Here is a 24521-nt window from a genome sequence, read left to right as displayed (position 1 = left end):
GTAAAGTCTGAGCAACAAGCTTGGCTACAACAGTTGTAAAATGGACAGGGACCTTCCCTTCTCCAGAGTGGAGGGATGTTCCAGAACAATCATCTGATGCAATTCATTTCCTGGAAGGAGACAGTTCCTTGAGGACCATGAATGGATGAACCCCTTTCTGTGTAATCCATGCCATTTCACACATATTCAGCCAGTAAGTGCATATTGTCCGATTGATGTGTCATTTTATGCATTCATATGCAACTGCTTCAAATATATTTGCTCTTGCATGCAATTTTATCCAATACAGTTGGGGGGGCACGAGTTTTGACCTGACTACTGCAGCTGAAAATTCAGAAAAGTGTGCAATCTAAGGTTGTGTTCTCTTTCACATAATAGTTGGCATAAATATACATTATGTCAATTCAGGCAAGCATGCAAACCAACTAAACCCTTCTCGACTGAATGCACAAGAGCTCCTGCAATTTCTGTGCATGTACAGACAAGAACAGAGAGCTTTGTGGAAGCGTGCCGACGCCTAAAGGAGGCAGCGTGGTTGGCGGGCTCGCATCAGATTCCCCGGCAGAAAAGCTTGGAGGGCCTTCCAGAGCTGCCCTTCTCATGGCCACAGCCTTGAGCGCACTTGGTCTCAAAGGCACACGGTCTAGACTTCAAAGTCCAGTGCAATTTTGACCCTGGGGAACTGTGACTCCCACAAGAGAAACCCCACAGACACCTCCTTCTCTGTGCAACACCCCGAAGTATCCAGCCCATAATGCCAGGCGCACCGTTCCCCAGGGGCCAGCAGGCAAACTCGGATGTGCACCAGAGGGGAAGTAACCAAAAGGTGGCGGAGAGCTCGGCTCCAGGCCAGAGACATTGGCTGAGGTCGCACAGAATGCTAAGCAAAGCCACACTGTCACACAGGGGGCTGTCACACAGCCCCCAGTGTCTACTCATGATTCACTTCTACGTGCTTCCATCTTCTTTCCAAATGGCATCATGCAGCCAATCAATCCCTGCAGCTGGAAATCATAGAAACAGAGAAACAGACTGTGTCCGAAGGGGCCTCCCAGGCCATCTAGTCTGACCCCCGGCTCCAGCCGACTCCGCTCACAATTTGTCCACCATGTGGATGTCTAGCCTATCCTTGAACGCCCTCACCTTGAACGCTTCCCGTGGAAGCCCATTCCACACCCTCGGGATCCTGACTGTCAGGAAGTGCTTCCTGGCATCCAAATGGAACCTTGGTTCCCTGAGCTTTGCTCCGTTGGAATGTGTCCTGCCTTCCTCTGCAGGGGAGAACAGGTCTGTACCCACCTCCGTGTGACATCCCCTCATATCACCAACAGATCCCCTCTGAGTCTCCTCTTCTCCAGGCTGAAAAGACCAGTTCCCTCAGTCTCACCTTATATGGCTTCCCCTGTAATCCGGCCACCATCCTTGTGGCCCTGCGCTGCACTGATTCCAACCCAGCTATATCCTTCCTGTAACATCTGTAAGTATCTGGCCAGGGCGACTTATTTTATATTTTTCTATCGTTATTTCTTGTATTTTAACTTTGTGTTGTGAGCCGCCCCGAGGCTTCAGCGAATGGGGCGGCATAGAAATGTTTTAATTAATAAATAAATAAATAACGTGGAGCCCAGAACTGAACATAATACTCCGGCTGTGGAAGCACCAGAGTCATATAGAGTGGTAGTAATCCCTCTCTTGATCTAGAAGCCATGTTTCTGGCCATGCATCCAAGGGTGGCATTCGCCCTCTGGGCCACCACATCACACGGCTGGCCCAGGTTTAGTCTGCAATCGACCAGCACCCCAAGGTCCCTTCCACAAGTGCTGCTTTCCAGCCACTCCTGCCTGCCCCACCTGCCTCTCCCCCTTAGCCCACAGGATCCCTTGGGCACGCTGCTGCTGCCCTGACCCACTGCTCTGAGCAACCACCATCAGCTCCGTGCCCATGCACAGGTGTGCATGCACACACACACACCTCTCTCCATCTGCACAGGGCTGGCCTTGCTGGTGCTCTTGCACAGAACAGCGCTCAGTGTTTTTGACCCGTGGCTGATGGACGAGATCAGCGCATGCCTCTCTTCCTCTGTTGCTCACTCCCTGTCTTTTCTTCTGGTGGAAGGTGGGGTGGGAGGCACCCTGAGGTGCTCCACCGCTCACCGTGGGTGGGCCAGGTTAGTCTCCCCTTTTCCAGGAAAGCCAAGACACAGCCTTCAATGGCTCCAAGTTACTTGCCCAGTTTACTGAATTTCCCGTTTCTTCATTTATCAAATAGCCACACTTCCTCAAACCATCTTTCCATCAACTGTACTGTATGGCATCCAAGTCTGGGACAAGGTTCCCAGCTATTACGGTGTTTCTGTCTACCCTCATATCCCAGGCTAAGCAAAACCACAGCGTTGTCCTTCCATTCATAAAATCCAAGGCTGCTGGACTTTAAACGGTGTGAGCTGCAAGTAATCACACCTGCAAGGCCAGCTTTTACATCTGCCATGTACCAGCGTGTGGCATACGCAATGCCAGCATCTCACCTCTGGCACGGCTCTAGTTGGCAGCAGGCTATTCTGAGGATGGGCCTGCTTTGATGCCTGAATAAATGGGCATCGGGTGATTGCCCATAAAAAATACACCCCGAACTACAATGCTTCGCCCGCTCCTTCCTAGATGCCCATAGGCTGGAGATTTTTTATTCATATGGCCATAACATTATGACTCTCCTAAGGAGAGGACACACACACACACACATATTTCCCTTAGGTCTGAGTGAAAATGGCCCCAAATTGGCTGGACGTGGAGATGTCCCCAAATATTATCCTGGAGGGGTGGGTCTCTGCGAAGAGAGAAAATATCAGCAAATCCTGTTTTGACACATGTTGACTCAGTCAATCCGGAATGAAATTCTATCTTCTGTTCTTGATGAGGGATGAAGGGAGCCACTTGGCCTTGGTGAGGAGGAAAGAAGTCTTGCTGGGGAGACAAAGCCATGAAGGAGCCTCAGGGCAAGAGCTTCTGCTACATGCAGAGAAGCCCCGGGATCCATCCCTCTGCCCCACATCCCTTGGTCTAGATGGCTGAAAATGGCAGGATGTGGCCCTGGCTTGCTCTGTGCATTGAGGATGAGGGGCCACTGGACCGTTCCCTCACTGACATTGTTACTTACTGTTTTGGGGTACTTTAAATACTAACAAGCAAAGGAAATGTTATTCTGTTATCCTGAACTGCAGGTATAATGTTCCATTGTGCATTGGGAGGGGATGTAACCACCACAGCTAAGGAGAAAATGGAAAGCAGAAGCCACAGAAAATGGCTGTGATATTAGCCATGGTGGTCATTCGCTCTTGGAGCTGCTGCTGGTAGCACAAACGCCCTAGTGTTGGGTCAGCTAATTAACACATCTTGTTGGGCAACGATGCTCAGAATTTTTACAAAGTCTCAATCACAATGTGGCATTATATTCTGCATTCCTCTGCCTCTCCTGCAAACAAAATCGATGAAGCACGGATGTTAGAAGCATGGGAGATGATGGCATGGCAGGGCACGTTGCTTTGGCGAGACACCCCTCAAAAGACACGGGGAGCAGCTACTCCAGCTTCCCTAGCACCCAATTACTCCTCGTGCTGTCATCAGGTTCACTGCGTCTCGAGCGCTGCATTCTGGTTTTGTCAGCTCTGTGTGTGCATTAAGCAGAGGTGCAGTTAGGTTGTTTGAGTCCCTGGATATAATGGTATTTTCTCCCCACCTTTTGCATGGCCTTGTTTATCACTCCAGTTGGGAATCATACAATTAACATTCATTTTCTCCCTCTCCAGCTGACATTTCCTCCTTTAGAACTGCTTATTTGTTTATTTTTTACTGGAATGTTTGCTAATCCTGCCCTCTCTCGAGGTACAACACACAACACAAAGGTATTTAGCATGATCTCCCTGACAATCAAGTGCTATCAACATTATTGTTGTTTCCATCCCTACAGCTCAGTCCTCCTGCAGTTGACAGGTATCCCATCAGCCACTGTGCCTGAAATTCAATCCCAGGGTGCCTCACTCCCTGCCTATGTCATGTGCCTTTTCCCCATTGGTTCACACACAGAAGCAGAGTAGCTAGAACAGCTTCTGCGTTTGCTGTTCTTTTCAGAAGACTCTAAACAAGTTGCATCCCAGGACCTGGGAAACCATGATACTGGGCTTAGACAACAAAACAGGCCATGATGGTGTAGCGGAATGTTGAAACAAGGTTGTTTCTTATCGTGGTTTCTAATGACTAAATTAACCATGGTGGAACACCACAGCTGGGTTTCGACAACACGACAGACCAACAATGGTAAGAATCCACCATGGTTGGTCATGCAGCCTGAACCCATCCACCCCCTACACACATACACACACACATACACTGAGTACATGGACATTTGCTCCCTTCAATCGTAACACAATCATTATTGCAGGAACAACTCCGAATTTGCTTCTGCTGCAGCACTTGCTCCTTTCTGGGGGGTCATGTGGGAAGGCTCTGGCGTGTGGGGGGGCACTTAGCCATGCCACTGATTTCAAGGAAGATGATTCACACCGAAGCCACTTCTTGCTGGCTCCCCTCCACTCCTGTCACCTGCATGCACCTGAAAGCCATTTCTGTTCGGAATCTCCTATGTCGGCCCTGTCTTTTTATTCTTCTCAATGCGCCATTCCGCAAATCGGAAATCCTTTCAGTGATGCCTCCTTACCCACAAACGAATCAGGACAGTTAACAAAAATTGCGGTTCATCACATACATTTGCCTGTGTTGCAAGGGTCAAAGGGGTCTGAAAAATGCAAAAAGAACATTCTCTCTCTTTTCAGCATTCCACAGACCTGAATGCACAGATCTTTCTTTATGCACGAGTTCTCCCAAGGAGAGGAACATGTTCAGCACTGGGACCACCAAGGAAGGTCTTTGTGAAGGCATCTAGAATGACTTTAGGGCAGAAGCAAGATGAACTGGTTAGCCACCAAACACAGAAGGACCAGCATCCTACATTTTGAAGTAAATGAACCCATCAGCAACTAAAGAGGTAATGGAAGACCTTGAAGTTCAGAGTCGAACCTGATCACACTGTTCCCACTGCCTCCTCATCTGCTCCATGCTGTCCGTCTCCTCCCACATTTTCCAAAGAAGAGGTCAAAGTGTGTTCATAAATGCACAATAGCAATGTTGCTTCTTTTTTTTTGCAGAAGTTTTGAAGGTTGAATGGCATGTTGAGCCTCACTCACACCAGGATGTTTGCGGTGGTTACGAAAGGCCTGCATCTCAGACGTATCCAGCAAAATATATTCCCTGGGTGGTGATGAAAGAATGGCTGTCACACAAGAATGTGTTTGTTTGCGTCGCTAAAATTGCTTTCCAAAGGTAAATACAGGCACTCCTAGGCATCCTTAATAAATAAAACCATTGGCATATATAAACTCTGTAATTCTATGATTTGTATGATTCTCTCTCATTCTAAACTTTGATGGTCCTTAAGAACAAGCGAATCTGTTACAAAACATTGCTGTGCCTTCACCATTTAGCAGGAGTGTTTCTTTCCAGAGTTTCAACCAAACAACACTGTCCTGAATTCTACTTCCCTTCACCCATTTTCTCTCAACATTCCTCTGGCTCCTGAATATATTGATTATTGAGCTGCTCTTCTGGGGTGGGACAGGGGCCACAGGCATTTGCGCAAACGTGGAGGTCCCAAAGTATCTTGTTTTCTCCCCTCTTGTTTCTCACCGACCCTCTTTTGACTACATTTCTGTTGACACTAATTTCCTAAGTTCACTACCAAGGGGACTAATTCACAGCTGATCTCCTGCTCCCTGGTCTCTATTAAGCGGACGCCCTCCCCTTGAAGTTTCACTAGTGGGTGGTAGAACTGAGAACAAATGCAATCATCTTATCTAGTACTTTTGACCCACACAAGTGTGAGCTGAATTAGGCCCATTGTATACCACCCCACGCCACCCCCTCCACCACTCCTTCCAGTCTACAGACACACACAATGCAATTTAATACAACTCTAGCTTCTCTGAGGGTGGGGGGCATCTTGATCTCTCCAACATCATGAAAGTGATTTATAAACTGCAGACTAAGAGTATCTCTGAGACTTTATTATTATTATTATTAGTGAAGTGATCTGAGAAACTACTTCAGGGCTCATCAATGAATACCAACAGCTATGAATTCCGATGACAGAATAACACATGAGGGTTTCTCTCCCTCTCCATCTTTCCTTTCCAGCCTCTTCCTACAGCTAAAGATTGACATTTTCTTAAAGGATGTCATTAGAAGAGAAAGGAAAAACAGAGGTTATAAAGATGTGTGTTTAAACTACACATGCCTTGAGATACCTTTCCAGGGTTCTGAGAATAATACTGGGGATGTGTAAGAAATCCATTTCAGTTTTTTTAATGAGAATTTACCTAGTTTGCCCTCCAGACACAACATGCAATTGTTATCTGTTCATTTCTGAGCATGAAATTCAAGCTATGGAACAAAAACATAAAATGCATTCATAAATGTGTACTCTTGAAAAATTCAAGGGAAATAATTTGAACCTTTGAAAAATATGCACAGAAAGGTCTTAAGTAGTGGGAGAAAATGCATAGGTTTTAAAAATGTGCACAACTGATGCATACCTTTGGGGAAGAGAACACAAACATGCACATGAACCTTCATACGAAAAAGGAAAAAGAAGTTCTCGATCTGATGCCACTGTGACTGGGAAGGTTAAAGATGGAATCTGGAGACTCTCCACTATCCAAATTTGGCTGATTTGCACATCCCTAAATAATACAACTAAACATTCAAGGGCCAAACTCGATTTTGGCAAAGCTTTCAGTGACAGATGCAGGAAGAAGCAGCAGCAATGAAAATGAAGGTAAAAGCAGGGGCAGAAACACACACACACACACACACACACACACACACACACACGTAGTAGTCTATTACTCTCCGTAACTAGGAATGGGCAATAAACTGCATGAATGTTGGAACAATTGGGTTTTGTCTAAGGTGGTATCTGCATATGAAGACAGAGAAAGAAAAACCCCGGTCCAAAAAGAAACACTTGGAAAGGATGTGCTTCCACAAAGAACATGGAAAAAGAAACTCTGGAGGTGTGCTGAGCTAAATGCCTCACCTAGAGAGCCCCAGTGCAGGAAGATTGCCTAGTGCATTCATGGGAGGGGGACCGATTGAGAGCTCAGCATCCTGGATGCAGTCAGCAACCCTTCTCACTGCTCCAGGCCCAGGTGTGCATCCAGTGAGGTCTAGCTAGGCAGAATCAGGGCGAGTGCAATGCTGGCCATGCCCGAAAGAGGGGCAGCAGGCATCCGGCTGCAGTGCAGACTGCAAAAGCCCGATTCTAATTGACCAGGGCTGCAGAAAGACGTTTCGGATGCCAAGGAATGCAAATTGGAGGAAGGGAATGTCACAGGAGAGAGAAAGGAAAATGGAGAACTTTCCCCCCAATTTACAAGTGATGCAGCAATAATTTTCCTTCCTGGGAAAGTCTGTGCAGCTTTGAAAGCCATTTCTGATGCGAAAACAGTCACAAAGAAAAAGGGGAGGGGGACTAGAATTGTGGGCTATTACCCAAATTCTCCTCCTTGGAAGGAGATTTTCTCATCCAAACATCACTATGTTCTGTTCTTTTCTTTTCTTAATCACTTCTCTTCTTATGTCTTCTACGTTCAGCCATTCATTCTAAAGACAGTCAGAGATCTAAATATATATTAATTAGAACTCTGGAGGCTTGAGATACAATTATCCCAAACTGATGCTATTACAGACTCTGATAGCTTCATTTAAATTCCTGAATAAAACATGAAATATCTTTAATGAGAAATGAATATAGTTGTCAGGAGGGAGTAGTTGCAACAGTGTTACTAGTTGGAGATTGAAGTGATGAAGATGTAATATGAATACCTTTGATTTTATATAAAAACGACGGCTGTTAAGCAAAGACATATTCCCCTTCGGAGACTTCAATCGGCCTCCCACTCAGCACAGGAAAGAGACGCAAACTTTGTGGCAAGGAACCGTGGGCATTTCAAAGCAGCCGTGGGAAGACGAGCAGTGATGAGGTATGTCGCGTTTCTATTTCAATCATAGTTCCTATTTCTAAATTTGCACCTACACGTCAGATTTGGCACAGGCAGACGCGATGCGCATTGATGTCCGTTTGACGGCTGCTGCATTCTCTCTTTAACGATGCCACATCACTGGCGAGCTGGCAGTCCTTCTTTGCCAGTGGTGCCCTCCTGGATAATGGGCCAGCACCCACATCAACAGGGGAGAAAGACACAAAATGCGTGGCCACCTTACAGGGAATCATGCTTTCCCCCAGTCCGCAGTTTTAGGAGAAGAGGCAGAAGACGCCGATTTAGGGCCTAGCTCAGTTCTGGGTAGTCTGTGTGCAGCTCATCTTTGCTCCCAGTAGCCAGACCTGGCCTGGGGGAAACCAGTCGAGTGCCCCAGTTCCTCCGGGGACCATAATTTGCCAGAAGGCCAGGAAGCAGACTCAGAGTGTACCCGGCACTGTTTCCTAGGCTATGCCACTGACGGAAGAAGTAAGAGGGGAATCAGCCAAGCGGGCGAAGTCCTCGGCTCCATGGTATTCCTTTTTCAGGATTACAAATGTGGAACCCCAACCACTGCACATAAAAGCCTGTGCCCAGGTGAGCACTGCAAATCCCGCACAGGCCTTTGCCGAGTTATTCTTGGAGCCTAAATGATAGGGTGTCGTGCATGCTGTGCGCTGGGTGCTGCTGCTGGGGTTTTAGGCCCTGCTTTGGGATGGTGTTTAGATTACTTGAGTTCTTCTGAACTAGGGCGCATGAAGCACTCTGATCTATGAACTCTGGGGAAGTGCTTGCATTTTTCTCCTGGTGCAAGAAAGGAGTTTGTTGTTTCTTTAACACCTGTTTGGTGAGTGATGCTAGGAGAGAGACAGCCCTCAGCCATGCTTTCTTTCCTCCAGACATCAACCCCATCCATCCATTCACACACAATCAAACATCTATATCCAGTTGTTCTCTCACACACACTCACAGACAGACACTGCACTTTGCATTGGGAACAATCCCCCATTCACTCCAGTAGGATGGCATCTGGCACGGCAGCAGGTGGGGTGTGACTCTTCACGCACATGGATTGTGGGCCAGATTTGTCAACTGACCCTTGGAAAAAATGCCCTGTTGGCAGTTTGCTCTGCTGCTGAAGGAAGAAGTGAAACCCATTCACAGACATGTGGCACAGATGTCACTGCGAATGGACCCCGGGGTCGGATGGGAATGCCACAAGAGCCCTCTTTGTCCTGTAGGTTGGAGGACCCACCTCCAGGCCCTGAACCTCAAAGCAATGGCATTTCATGGGCTTCTGTAATACTTCTGATATACTCTGAAATGATGGACATATCCTAATGTAGATCGTGATGTGATAGGAAACCGACTGCAGTGTCAGAATAAAGTGGGCAGGGGGGAGAAAAAGGACGGCTTCGGGCTAACATGTGCCTTCATGTTCGCTACTGACTCCATTACAGAAATGCTTGCATAATTTATTTATATAGTTAAGTATTGTTTCCACTGGTAGCATACCTTTCCGGAGGGGAGGGGAGGGGAGGGGAGGGATCTGAGCTGTGTTTGTATCTGAGAAGCAAAGCAATCCATCCATATCACTACTAACCAGCATAAATGAACTAAAGAAGCTAAACAAAGAGAACATAAACTAACCAGGTAAACAAAGAGATCTCAGTCTGCCCCTGAAGCAATACAGTCGGTACCAAGTGAAACTCTGGGAGCAGAACATTCCAAAGTCAGAGTGCCACCATGGAAAAGTCCCTGTCTTATGACACCACTCAATGCAACTTCCCTAAATGTTGAGACAGTGAGACGGACCCTCCACAATGATCGATGGGCAAACAAACAAGCCAAGTCAGAACAAAATCAGCATGTTTGCAGCATGATAAATAATTATTTGAACTGCCTGTACATGGATTCCTTCTAATGTTTGCCTACCCAACGATTCTTTTAGTGACTGCATCACTAGGTTTTTATCTGCAATGTTTTCTCATTGCTTCCATGGAAAGTACGTGCAAACATTCACTATCCCAGCTTCCCCACATTGGGCCTTGGAAGCAGAGAAGCATCTATTGCAGACCCACCTCCTCCAGGGCCTGCTGGTCTCAGGTTGTGCACAGGCCTCTTTCTGAATCCTGCCACCTTTTCAAGGAAAGAGGGGTTGCATTATAAAGCAAAGAAGTTTCTGACTTCTAGGTGCCTGAAAAGTGCAGCCACCTCTGCCATTGCCTAACTAGGAGCAGCTGAGTTTGCTCTTGAACAGCAACCACCCTGAGGAAAAATCGTTGGGAATAACCTTGAGCCATTGCCCCTAAAACCCTGCTCAAGCATTTCGCTCAAACAACATTGCATGCACTTCGAATGCTCGGTCTATGTGCTTGGCTACATTTGCTTGCATCTGCGGCTATCCAGATGACAGCTTCCGTCTGTCATTGCCACCTTGGAGACCAGAAGAGAAAGAGGTATTAAAAATTAAAGAACAGAACCGGAGGTTGGCTCCTGGTCTTGGGTTTATGGGCAACAAAAATCTTGACAGGTGGCCGCTAAGCAAGACATGGCCTCTGAGACACATTTCTCTTGATTTTTATTTTTAATTAATTTTTATTCCCAGCATTTCATCCTTCCCCCTCACCTTTTTTAAAAAATCCTACTGCGTGGTTTTCCAAAAATAATTTAAAAATTAAAAAAGCATAACGGGGTCCATCCGAAATAAAAATGGCATCTGTCCATGCGCAGCAAGGCCTGTGCTGACACCAATCAATGCGCTCGCTCTGCATTGGCTCACATTGCCAGGTGGCATTTTTTCCGAGCGACCCCACCCCTGTGTACACCGCATCCCAGAAAACGTGCTGACAACAGCCTCGCAGGGAGCAGGGACTGCAGGGACGGTTCAGCAAAGGCACCCTGCTGCACAGAGACTCCAAGCATCCAACCCACATGGGTAAGCCCAGCAGCCCATGTTGATCGGATGGGTAGTGGGAGCCCCTGCGACCAATTTCCTTTCTTCAAAAATTCACCTGTAACTTTCATCATCATCATCATCATCATCATCTAGTCCAGGCTCTCCTTCTCTTGCTAACCTCTCTGCTGATCACAAGTGTTCTTGTGATGAAAGGTGTTGTAAACCATCCTGGAAGCTTCTCTTTGAAGGGCAGCATGCACATATTTTAAACAATCAAATGGATCAACAAGGGAGAGGATGGGGAAGAAGGCTTCCTAAATCACTGCACCTGACCACCAGCAAGACGTGTGACGGTTGAGAAGCGCCGGGGGCATTTTCCCTGCAGCAGTGCACACGCGGGAGGCGGGGGCACGGGCTCCGCCAGGCCCCTGCCCTCCCTTCCTCCCTGCCTTCTGTCGCCATCGAGGCAAAGCAGCTGCAGCTGGAGCAGCCCTTAGGACGCCAGCCCAGGAGGAACCATTTCCAGAAGGGAAAGGTCTAATGCGAAAATGCAACGCCCACATTCTAGGGGTGCCGAAGAATGCCATGTGGTGTGTATTTGGAGGGGAGCAAACCCAATTCGGGTACCCTAGACTGATAGTTGGATTGAAACACAGTTACTTTCCAGACTGCAAGCTTCTCTGAGTTTTGCAACCCGGTGCTCAGCTCAGAAGTTCAGAAATGCATATGTTAGGGAAAGAGGCATACCAAAGGTGCATGTTTAGGGAAAGATGTGTATAAAGCAGAATGGAAACTGTCATAGCGGCTCTCAGCCACTTCCTTATGCAGAATTTGAAATGAATACATGCAAGAGGGATAGATACAGATGGTGCACCCGTACTAGTGTGGTCTGAAGGACAGCACAGGACCATCCTTCAATCCACACTCTGCAGGATGGTCATGGATGGGTTGGATGTTTCCCAATCCCAAACAGGAAACATTAAGGTCACAGGATCAAATGGTAAAACAGGAACACAAAATGGACACAAGATCTAGGAGCTGATCCTATGGCAAGTCAGGTCCCTCTGGGAGCCTCCCTCCAGAGAAGTCGAGGGTTTTCCCAGCCCTACCTAGAGACACCAGGATGGAGCCAACCAGGGGCTGTAGCACTGATCTAGCTCCATCCCCTTCTCCATAACAGAGTCAAAACTAGCATTCACATCATGACAGCTCCAAGATGAGTAACAGCAGGCCTAGAGCAAAGAAATCTGCCATTCCGGCTTGTCCATTCAGCCAAACCAGAGAAGGCATTAGTGAGCTGTCCTAGGGTGAGACATTCCTGGGGTGCTGTGAGTGCCACCAGCAAGAAGGCCCTGCCCCATGTCTCCATCTGCCAACCCTCCCACTGAGTGGGAGAACAGGTGGTGCATTCCCTACCCCTGCCTTGATTAGTTGGAAGAGGTGGTCCTTCAGATGCCCATCTCTCATACCATTAAAGCTGAGGGTGAATTACTCATGGGATGCTTTGGACTACAATTCCAGTCAGCTTGGCCATCATAGACAATGGAGAGGACAAATGGGCACTGTAGGCCAAAATATTCGAAGGTCCACAAGCTGATTTAGAACTTTGAGGGTCAAAAAATTGGGCCCAGAAGCAAACTGGAAACCTGCAATGCTGTTTCAGATGCTGGTCAAAGGTAGATCTGTATTGTGGAACTGTTCCTAAAATCAGCTCTCTAGATCAGAGAGCTTAAAAGGAATACAGCAAATGTAAACACCTTTCTGAATGCTGGGAAGGAAGGGGCTCAGTGATCCTCCTGAAGGATGGATCTAAGGCTAAGGCACCACCACCAAGAAGACCCTGCACAGTTTGCAAGCACAGCTCAGAAAATGGTGGAATAGGAACCAGAAGCTCCTTTTTGTACAGTGCACCTGCCAGTGACAATGACATCTTGAGGTGAAATTGCTCAAATGAGAAATGACCACCAGAGTGAGCACAAGGCCAAAGCATTATGGAAAGGACTTTCCTACCCTACTCCACTTTCAGTAACATGAAGCTTAGCATTGCCTGCTAAAGTCAATTGGGAGAGAAGGTTCAGGACAATTAACATAGGGAACCCAGCGCAAAAAAGATGTGGTAGTAGCTGTTCATGCAAGATAGTCCCCCACCACCACCTTTTGTGGTTCCCTCCCTTGACTAGGTGGTTTCTGGTCTGTGCCCACGAGGCATTTCTCATCTGATGATGCTGGCATTGTATTTATATCTCATGTTCCCTCCTCTTCAAGGAACCCAAGATACCTTCTTTTGCATTTCAAGGAGTGAGTTGTTGCAGCCAATTATGTTATTGTTTGCTACTGCAAGAGCTTTTTTGGCAGTAAGTATTCTAAACCAAAAGTATTCAGAAGTTCTGAGGTGCTTAAAGTCCAGTTGTAATACCCAATACCTTGGATATTACAGGCATGCCCCTGTTTTCATTTCTGAAAGATCTGAGGGTACGACTCCCTTCAATAGTTTTGCCAGAAAGCAGAAGCTCACCCTGGATTAAAATTTGCAGCTCCACTATTTCCTTGCTAACAAGAAAGAATATGCTCTACCAGTGCATTTGGAATGCTGTTTTTCTAACCATTTTCTGCAAGGATTCAGCAGCCCTTTAAATTTTAAACAGCCCATTCTCCCAGCTGTGCTAAGTGGCACACCCGGGAAGAAAAGTGGTTTTAAATTTGCTGGTACGCATGGCCCCGTGGCGTTAATGTCATTTATCAGCAGAACTCGGGCTTCCAGCAAAAGGCTCACAGATGTGGGGTTTAATTACAAAAAATTAATTTTCAGCTGTGCATTTCACAGCATTCCTGACAATAACGGCTTCCCTCCTTGTGCCTTCCGAACACCACACTGAGTGGAACTACCAGAAACATTCTCCTGTAGCAGCCATTCAGCGATATTCCAGTTGAATCCATGTAAAATAGGATGCATTATGGGATGGCAGATTAACCCATGGTGAATCAGCTTTGCCTTGCCCTGCATTTAGATTGCTCTTTAAAGCCCAAGCTGTTTCTCCTATGACTATGGAGAGCTTTGCAAATTTTGGCAACTTCTGATCAAAAAAGCCAACTGAAGCAAAGTTCCCACCCGTCATGCGAAGGCGAAGTTCAGTGGAGACAGGTATTCCGGCCTGGGAAGTGCCCTGGTGCACCTGCCCACTCGAGAAAGAGGTGATTGCACACTTGAATGCACAGCGATTCCAGCCCAGCGAAGTGCCTGAGAGCACTTTGATGGCTTATGTTTCTCCCACATTCGAGCCATTTTAATCTCACAACCCAGGGCCGCCCGATACCCCCAAAAGCCTTAAGGGACACCCCTTTCTTGGAGTTTAGCACGCTTGAATCTGACAGCCACCTTCCACATAAGAATTTCCTTCGACAAGGATGCCGTTTCCAATAGAAGAACAAAAACGCAACCTTCCTATCGGCCCTTCCAAGAACAATCCATTCTTTCAAGCAGAGCAGCCAACAACTTTGGCATTTCTCTTTCCAGAGAAAAGGGGATCTTTCTATGGAGGCTTTTCCTCTCATGCAAAGCTCTCAAAAATGAAAACCACCCAACTCTTTAGTCAAGAACTAATTTCTATGCAGGGGACAGGGGTGCAGGGGGTGGGGGAAGATGTTGAGAAAGTTCCGCCCTGAATACAGTTTCTCTCCTTTCTTCTCTCCCCACAATCTCCTGCTGCCCCTTCCACTTGTCCTCTCCCCCATTCACACCAGGAAAACAAGAAATCCCTCTGATAAATTGTAATGGATCACTATGGTTACGGTTCAGAGAGGAGTCAAAAAGCATGAGAGAAGGTTGAGAAGAAACGTTCCCCTTTGTCAGGATTTCAGAACAGCTGTAACAACATTTCAAAATCCAAGCAAGTGCAAAATAACAGCAGTATTGTGGAACAGTAAATGCTGGTGCGTGTACGCACACACGCATGCCTCCCCAATTTTAATGTCACGTCGCATAGGAGGACAGAAATATTAATTTCCTGTTGTGCTTCCTGTCTTCTAATTAAAAATGGCTAGGGTGAATCCAGAGACATGCTAGGAAAGGAAAAGAGAGGGGGAAAAAAGATGGAATCGTAGAAGAGTAGAGTTGGGAGCAGCCAGGGGGCCATCGGGTCCCTGCTCAGTTCAGGACTCCAAGCCAAGCCACCCCTCTCATTGGACTGCCCAGCTGCAAAGCCAACCCAGCAAGCCTGCTTCCATTTAGCACTATGAGGGGCCGCTTGGGAATGGAGGGACCTGAAAACAAGTCTTGCCCTTTGCACAAATTACACAGAAGAAGGAATTGCACCAGATGCAACTTTTCATGGCTCTGTGTGAGAAGTGGCACCTGCTGGACTTCACCCTTTGTTCCACCTCTTGAATCGATTGGCCAGGTAGGGGCAGAACCACTGCAAAGCATTGTCTCCAGTGCCCAACCAGGCTAGCCTGTCTAGAAGGACACCATGGTCAATGGAGTCAAAAACCACTGAGAAGTCCAGTGAAAAGTCCAGAAAAGAATCAGTAGGTCCACAATCCCCTTGTCCCTTTTCCAGCTAAGGTTGCCCAGCAGGGGAACCAAGATAGTTTCTGAAGCCCAACTGCAATGGATCCAGATAATTTGTTTCATTTCAGAGTGCCTGGATTTGACCAGCAACCACCCAGTGGAGGACCACTCCCTCTCTCTCTCAAGCAGATGTTTGACCTAGCTAGATATCCCCCTCCCTATCTGAAGCAATGGGTGGTCAACCAGACTTGGCCAGGCACCATGTCCACACCCTCAGGCCTCCACAGCTGAAGCTCCTCCAATAGAAATGGCCCAGACAACCAAACAAGCTGGCCATTCTATCACTGGAATAGCATCCACAGTGGATTAAGTCTGTTGATAGTCAATGAGGGAGAGCGAGCAAAATGCAAAGTAAATATTAGCAATCCCTTATGTACAAAATGGCCCATGAATACATTCATTTGTTTAATACTCCGTCTGTTCTCTAGTGTTTGTGCACATATCATACCTCTTATACCAACCTATCAGGAGTATTTAGAACATTCTAAGAGAATTGGTGGCAGCAGAAAATAATCAGGTTGTGGAATTATGAGTTATAGTGGCAGAGAGTTCCGTAGGTCCTGAAATATAGGAATTTGCTGACAGTAAGAAATCTCATGCCTAGTACTGAAGCTGTTCCCCTCTAGGAGGAGGCACTGCTGGAAAAAAAGGGGGGGGGAACCAAATGTAGAGTCTTTCCGAGTGAAAGACTGATGGGAGTCCAAGAATGGCAGTGCAACCTTCTCTGGATGCAGAAGGGATCTTTTGGAAGCAGTGGTCCTGGGGAGTGGAAGACTTGCCATGTTTTCCCGTAACTTCATCTCTTCTCTGGACAGGTAACTCCAGAGGCTTCCCTTCTATGGACAAGGGGCCAGAACCCTCCAAGGATGAGGGTTCATTCTCTGGGAGCAATCTTCCGCCTATCAAAAAATCAGGAGCATTGGCCAACATTAGGATGCCCAACAGGTCTATTGTGTCTTGGCACCTGATAAGCAAGTGCCTCCATGGAATAGTAAAGGACAAAGACCCGGCAAGCTGTCCTAGAGCAAGTCAGCCCATTGCTCGTGGGACTCAGTGTAATCTATGGTGGCTGGCAGCAGTTCTCGAGGGACAGAGACTGAGGCCTTCCTGAGCCTTCACTGGACATGCTAGAGACTGAGCGAGGGAGCGACTGCTTTGCTTCTGAGTGACCACGCTTCCTCAGTGAAAATAGTCTGATGCGTCTGTATCATGAAATGTTTCAGCAATGCGTTTTATTTTCTTGTAAAAACAAAACCTATTTAAAAACAACATCCAGAGATTCACTCACTGGAATTGCCCTGCAGGCCTCTTAAACCTTCTCCAAATCCACCATGGATGTCCCCAAATGGAAATCATTCTATTCAAAGAAGCCCTTGCATTGCTGTGATGAATCGTTACTCCTGGAAGATAGCCCATGAATCCCGCCAGATTCGCCAAAAGTCTCTCATCTGGAGCGGATACATTTCCCCTCCACATTTTAGCCACAGTGTGGAATGGGTCACTCAGAGAAGATCCTCAGCATTTCTCAGGCGAATACTGAAAGGACAACTGCCACGGCCCACTGTTTCTGGGATGATGGGCAGCATCGTCAGAAATGGGATGGGTAAGAAACTGCATGGACAAGAGTGGCCAGCAGGAACAGATGTGCCAGAAGGCATTCTGAACCCTGCAGACCCAGATTTTGCTATCTGCATTGCACCAATGAGTGTGTCTCTGGAGATCCTGGCAAGAAACATCTCTTTCTGGCCTCAAGGAACGCTTGATCACTCAAGGATGCATTGGTACATCATGCTGACCTGCCCCAGAGGTAAGCCAGTGTGGGTTAGTTGCTGACCAAAAAATTCTTGGTGCACCAGACAGGCAAATGGGCTCACTGTGAGTTGTTGGCCCCCACTCCCCATTCTTCCACCTAGAGCCTCCTGTGGGAGCACCGGGGGGGGGGGGGGGCGCAGCACTACCAACCCGCCTGCCTTTTCCTCGCCATGGTCGGGAGCCAAGGTGAGCTTGCTGCAGCTTTCTCCCTTTAGTCCGTTTTGTGGGAAGATCACAAAAGCCACCCTGATGCCCAGTGTAGTTGACCTGTGTCTTGGCAGCCTTTTCAAAGTGCCCAAGCAGTGGCATATTATTATTATTTTCATTTTTCCACACTTCCTCACACAAATACATTCATTTTCCCTGTCCATTTTTAGGCGGCATTTGTGCAACTCCACAGGACTTTTCAGGGCACTCTCGCCAAACGGGTCTTAGCCACTCTCGCCCAATGGCTCGTTTTCTACTCCCATGGGCGGGATGGTCCCCTGGGTTCAAAATGGCAGGCCAAGCCACAAAGCGACACCTAAATAAGCTATGGGCTGCCAGGCTGCTCATGCGAATTGATCTGCAATGCGTGACCACCGGTGGCATGTGAACCCAAGCCGTAGCAAATGCCACTTGGCGGAAAGGGGAGGGGAGGATGTGGTGGGCGTTCTAATGAGAAGCAAGGAGTTGCAACAGCATCATTTGCCCCACTTAGGCACACAGGCACCTTCTTCATACTGGACCACCCCATTGGTCCACCAGCCCAATATTGTTGGAACTGTCCGGCAGTGGCTTTCCCGGCAGAAATTTTACCTGCCCTGCCTGGAGATGCGAGGGGCCAAGCACACAACCTCATGTGTGCAACGCATGCATTCTAGCGCCTGCAACCCTTTCTGGCTGCAGAGGAATTCAAGGCAGTGGACCTGGTTTCCCTGCAGGGTGCATCTAAGTCAAAACGAAATGGAAAAGCAATAAAAGCAACCTTGTGGCTGCAGTCTATTCCTGGCAGCCAAGCCAAGAGGAGGATGTGGATGAATCTAGTCCTTGTTTTGGGGGGAATAAGAATCAGTGCTAAGAAGGGACTACAGTGACTTTGATACTTGCTGAGAAGCAAATTTTCCTAAGCACTGAATATCTAAGAAATGCCTCCCAGCTTCAGAAAGGAAGACACAATGCGGGGATCAACTGCCCTTGACCTCTGGCTGTTGCTGCTGATTAGAGATTTGTGAGGAATCTGGCCCAGGGTGGGAATCTGTCAACTCTCCTGAGCTCAGCTTCCCAGACTCCAGCTCACTCTGCTTCTGCCCTAAGTCAGGGCAAGTGTTCACATGGGAAGTGGCAAGAGGCCAATTCCAGCACATTTCTGCTTCCTCGTCAGTGACTGGTGGGCTCTGAGCACTTCAGTACCTCGCACAAAGAACTATGTAATCTGTATTTGTATTTTTTATTTTTTGGTGAAAAGAACTATGTATTCCACTTACTTTGCAGAGAATCCATCAGCTTTCCCAAGAAGTTGATCTCAGCTCCACTTGCTTCCTGGCCAACATGGGAAAGAAGTCCAACAAGCCCTATCAAGTCAAATTCCAGAGTGATCTTCATACCATAATAATACAGTTATTATAATAGAGTATTATACCATTTGTCCTTCCAAGAGAACCTTAGGGGAGCACACAACAGAATTTTTTAAAAAATCACGATACATAATAATCAATGCCTTCAATCATATAATGAAAGCATCATCCAACAGGGAAGGGTTGGTCAATGAAAGTGTCAGACACTCAAGATCAACTGAAAATGTAATGTTGAAATTCAGAATCTTGGGGAAAGCTAAAGGTGCATGTGGTAAAACACAGGCCCTGGATTTTAGGAAAGCTGATTTTAATAAGCTCAAAGAAATCCTAAATAGGTTTTTGTAACCAGATATTCCAATGAGTTACTAAATGCAATAGCACAAACTCATGCATTGAGGGGGGGAAAGGGACACATCTTTTAAAAAAATCAGTATGGCTGGAAAAAAAGCTTAATGATGAGCTGGAAATAATTTTAGCAAGATTTGTATAAAAATGGGCAGATTGTCAAGGACTACAGCCGGCAAATCGCCAAGAGTTGCAGGCTCAGTGTCAGGAAAGATGAAGCTCAGAATAGTGGAGTATTACAAAGAGCTTTTCCACTGTTCGGTAAGGACGCTGAGACACTGAGGGGGGACAAAAAGAAAGCAGAACTGGCCAGCCCTGGTTTTGCCTCTGCCTTTTCCTCAAGAAGGAGCAGTAAGAACAACAAGCTCCCAAAGGTAGAACTGGAGAAAGGTCAGGATGGCATTTTAAGAGAGGTAACAGGTGGTCAGGAAACACCTGAGTACTTTAAACAAGTTCAGGTATTCAGGGAGAGATGAATCATGTCCCAGGGTACTAAAGGGACTTGTACTATTCATTTGAGAAATCTTGGATGGTTGGTGAGATGCCACAGGATTGGACCCAGGCAAGTGTCACTGGTATCTGCAAAATGGCAAGCAGGAAGATCTCGCCAACTTTGTCAATCTGACCTCAGGACTAGCAAAGGTGATAGACCATATGACTCTGTCTACAAGCCTCTTGACAGCAACCCAGTGATGGGTAGACAACTCCACCATAGGTTTGTCCAGAAGAAACTTCAACAGTCCAATCTCTCTTTCTCCCCGATTATTAGCTTAGTGGATTGTGGGAATGCTATAGAAGTAATTGTTCTCGATTTTGGCAATGCTTTTGACACATTCTTCATGCTATTTTGTCTGCAAATCAGTTCAAAGCAGGCTAGAGGACAATCCTGTCAGATGGATTCACACAACTTAAAGGATGACTGTACTGGAAGACAGTTCATCAGAGTTTTCCCTTAATCTGGGAGGAAGATTTGGGAGTGATGTGTTGGGCTGTCTCCAGAACCCAATATTCTTTATCAATGACTTAGATAAAAGCTTGGAGAAAATTCTCTAGGTGACATAAAACTGAGCGTTAACACCTCAGAAGAGGGGGGAAAGTGCAAAATGATGCCGACAGACTCGACCACTCACAAAATTCTGTTTGGATCCCAGTTTGGGCATTCAGAAAGCTGCCCTGTCCACCCAGGACTGATTCAGGCATTATTCATTCCAGTTCAGCTGCAAGGCTGGGCTCACATGCCAGGAGAAGCCATGGTGTATTTTTTTTACTGCTTTAGGTCCATTGTGCAGTCGGAACCCAGTCATGGCACTTCAGCGTAGTGCAAAGAGAAGTTCAGTGGTTTGCTCTAAGGTCTCCATGCTTCACCTCAGCTTCACATGATTTCTGGATCCAGGAACTTCACTTTACTCTTAGTGGTGAAGAAAGACCATGAAGTCTCACAGAAAGAGCAGCAATGGGAAGGGCTGCTCTAGCAATGTAAGTTTTGCTGCTCACAGCTCCCTAGCAACACACACATCACCCCTCCCTTTCTTTCTATTGGCTGTGCAATATGTCTATTATCCTGTTTACTCTGTGAAGCTGGAAGAAAGTAGGTGAATGTGCAAAAGGGTCTATTTTAATCATCATCATCTTCTTCAGAAGAGGAAGAAGAAGAAACCTCAGAAGACCAATCAGGAATTGCTCCAGAGGGAACAGTGCAATCCAGAGAATTTTGCTCTTGCAGCTTCTGAGATGTGTTGTGAGAGCAGAAGACTAGGCAGGGAGAAGGGAACCGCGTGAACATCTGCCCACACACACTCTGCTTCTTGGTGGGAAACCCCTTGACCATCTCAACCTGGGGGCCTCCATGCCTTACTTCACCACAGCCAGCCAGATCTGCCAGCACCAGCTTAGCAGTAAACTTTGATTCTGATTTGCCTCAGTGTGTTCAGCTGCTAGAAATATCCATTTGATTTTTTTCCCTGTCCTAAAACCTTATTGCTGAACCATCTCCACAACCCCAGAGGCCTTTGACAAAGATAATTTGAAATTACTGTAAAGGCAGCTGCTACGTTATGCCTTTGAAAGTTAAAATAACCAGAGTCTGGTTTATCTCTGGAGAGGAAAGGAAAGAAGGTGTCAGAACTTAGCTGGCAAATAAGATGTTACTGTGCAAAGCATGGGGGAAATTTGAGTCCCTTCCTCCTTTGTAAAAGCTCTACCTGTGTTACATGAAGGGGAGAATCGGTGACAGACACATTAAAACACCATTAAACTGTGAAATGGAACACAGTGTGAAAATAGATTTAACCTTCACAGCATATCGATCTCTACCCTGTGCCGTGCCTAAGTTCTTGGACAACTGTTTTATAATAGGTTTTACTCATTTTCCCGTTGCTATTCTGACTTCCTGAGAGGAGTGTTATTTCTAAAACATCCTGACAGCTTGGAGGGTGGGAGAGGGAGAGAGAGAGAGAAACCATGAAGTTGTTTTTTCAGCTCCCCCTCTGCTTGGGAAGGTTGCAACCAACAGCCATCCTTGCAGAAATGAAGGACTCAGCCAAGTTGAACTGGTAGCATTTCACGTCTGAGCTACTCTGTCCTTGTCCGTTTTTCCGTCTCCACCCTTGGGAAGCCCATCAAGTTGGTTCTGCTTCATTTCAACCAAACAAATCAATGTGGAATGGGACCCAGACTCTGATATGCTTAAGAGAAGACCCATAAATTTACTGAGGATTGAGATAACCCTAAGAATGTCTTGCCAAGGCTTCCCAAGACCTCACACAGGCACTGCTTCTGGAGCTCAGTGCCCAGGGCCTTTTCTGTTCCATGTTCTGTCATGTATTATTGATGTAGCTTGTATGCCACCCCGTTCGCCATAGGTTCTCTGGATGGCTTGCAATGCGATGGAAACAATCCAATGGGTCACAACATAAAATGAAAGTATTAATACATACTAAAATGGCCTTAATAAAACAAATAAAAATTATCCATCATAAAATCACCATTAAAATCCAAATCAAAGTGTAACAGCATGTCCAAATTCATTTTGATAGTAGTCAAGTTACTTGGTCCTTTGAAATGCCCCAAATGCAGGGACCCCTTTTTGTTTTGGTCTCAGATTGAAAGGTTAGAGGGGTGCCTGAAAATTTCCTTCCAGTTGGATGGAAAAGACAAAAGTTCCAGGCATCAGAAATGGTGCTTGGTCCCCCAGAAAGAAGCAATGGGAATCCAGAGCCAAGGGAAACCAGAAGAGAAGAAGATTGAATCACACACAAGTGCTAGCAGTTTCAATTATTTTTATATAACAAGACAGCAGCGGTGGAATGACTAAATCTCAAGTGAAGTGCATGCTTGTACTTACCTGTGGGTGTCTGTGTGCTCCAAGCATTACACGAATGGATGTTTGAACCAAAAGATCCACCAGGGTAGAGCTGGGAAATGCCTCTAGCTGCTTGACCTACCAAACTTCAGTGCACGCCACAGGAGGGGAGCAAACCCATGTCCATCTTGCTTATAAACGTGCTTCCCTATATGTGCCTTGTGTTAAGACAAAGTGGACGAAGTTTGACATGTTTTGCTACCATTGCGTGTTACTGGGAAATTTAGTAATACGGCAATGGGGGCGAGGGAACAAAGCAGCTCCCAAGTGCCAGGAAATGTCCACCTTTTAGGAATGGGCAGCACTGAAGAACTTGCAGCTTCGATTCTGAAAGTGGGTCACCTCTTCTGCTCATACAAACATAGTCCAAAGGCAGGGAAACTGGCATAAAAGAGGGTGCAATTGGTAAATTTGTGACGCTATTTATGTGAGTTGCAGCCATATTCTGCACAGATTTCCCTGCTTAAAAAATAGAATCACAGATCGGGGCCCACTTTAGAAGCAGACGCCACATGCTGGCTGAACACCTATCCAAGCAAGGTGATGGATGCCAGTGCTGGGTAGGTGACCCTGTAGTCAGGGGTTGAGCCAAACAGTCCTCTAGGTTTTCTCCCCCTACTGACAGATCCCCTGCACAACCCTCCCAACCCCGCACTAGGGGATAGCCCCTGGCAGAATGAAATTCTCCCCGCTGCATTTATTTGAGCTTATATGGCACTAGGTGAAGCTCCCCAAAGTCCTAGGATGCCAAGCAGCATACGGGAAAATTGGATGGATGGATGGATGGATGGACTAAACGTAATCCAGAAGTGCAGAAATGGGATTGGTAGGCCCCAGTCAAGTGTGCAAGTGATGTTGATACAGAGCAGGGAGAAACATTTGAAGTGAACTTATTTAGCTATGTACTTTCAAACCAGTATGTGAATTGAAATTCAATTATCTTTTGAAATTTGCACTTCCCCAAAATTTTCTGTGGGGTTTGCCAGTCAAAACGGCTACATTAGGGAATATAACATTAAAAATGCATTACACTGGGCAACTCGCTTGCTATTTGTGCATGCGGCAAATAATTTGTATTAGGCAAATAGGTATGCATTCAGAAAAATGTGCACTAAATACATATGAGCTTTCAAACAAACTTAACATAATTCTGAAAGTTCAGAAATGCAGCTGGAACTGGAGACATGCTTAGAGTTCTGGGTGAACCCAAATGAAGATTAGAAAAGAGGATCTGAGAGCCAAAAGAAAGGACGGCAGGTCCATTCCTCTCTAAACTTGCAGCCAGCTTGCACTCCCTGTTTGGTTATTGCATTCCTCCAGTGCTGGTTATGGAAGAAGAGTAAGGCCATACTCACAGGTACACTGGTACCCGGAGCACGGCCTTCTCTGTGGTGGCACCCCGGTTATGGCATATGCTCCCCAGAGAGGTTCACCTGGCACTGACATTTTATTCTTTTCCACACCAGGCCAAACCTTTTTATTTTCCCAGTATTTTAAGGTTTAGATCATGGGTCCTAAAACTATGGCCCGAGGGCCGGATCCAGCCCGCCATGCCCATTTATCCGGCCGTCATGGAGGTTTCGGACTTGCTGTGCACGTGGCAAGGCGGGGGCTTGCTCGTGCGGAGATTCACTTGGGGAAAAGGATCTCGTCGCGAGGAAGCCTCTGCTTCGCAGTGCAGACGCCCAGCAGCGGCTTGCTCGCGAGAAGATCGTTTTGGACTCGCTCGGACAAAATGATCTCCTTGCAAGCAAGCCAGCACCCCGCCGCAGGTGTGCGTGTGTCCCCCACCCCGGCCCGCGCCCCCCTGCCCGCACAGCCTCGGTGGCCCGCACCCATTGCCGGCACCTTTCAACAGGCCTCCTGTTAGAAAGGCTGAGGACCCCTGGTTTAGA

This window comes from Varanus komodoensis, unplaced genomic scaffold, assembly GCF_004798865.1.
Source record: "Varanus komodoensis strain SLA01 unplaced genomic scaffold, ASM479886v1 scaffold46_3, whole genome shotgun sequence".
Lineage (NCBI taxonomy): Eukaryota > Metazoa > Chordata > Lepidosauria > Squamata > Varanidae > Varanus > Varanus komodoensis.
Note: the sequence above shows the minus strand (reverse complement) of the source record.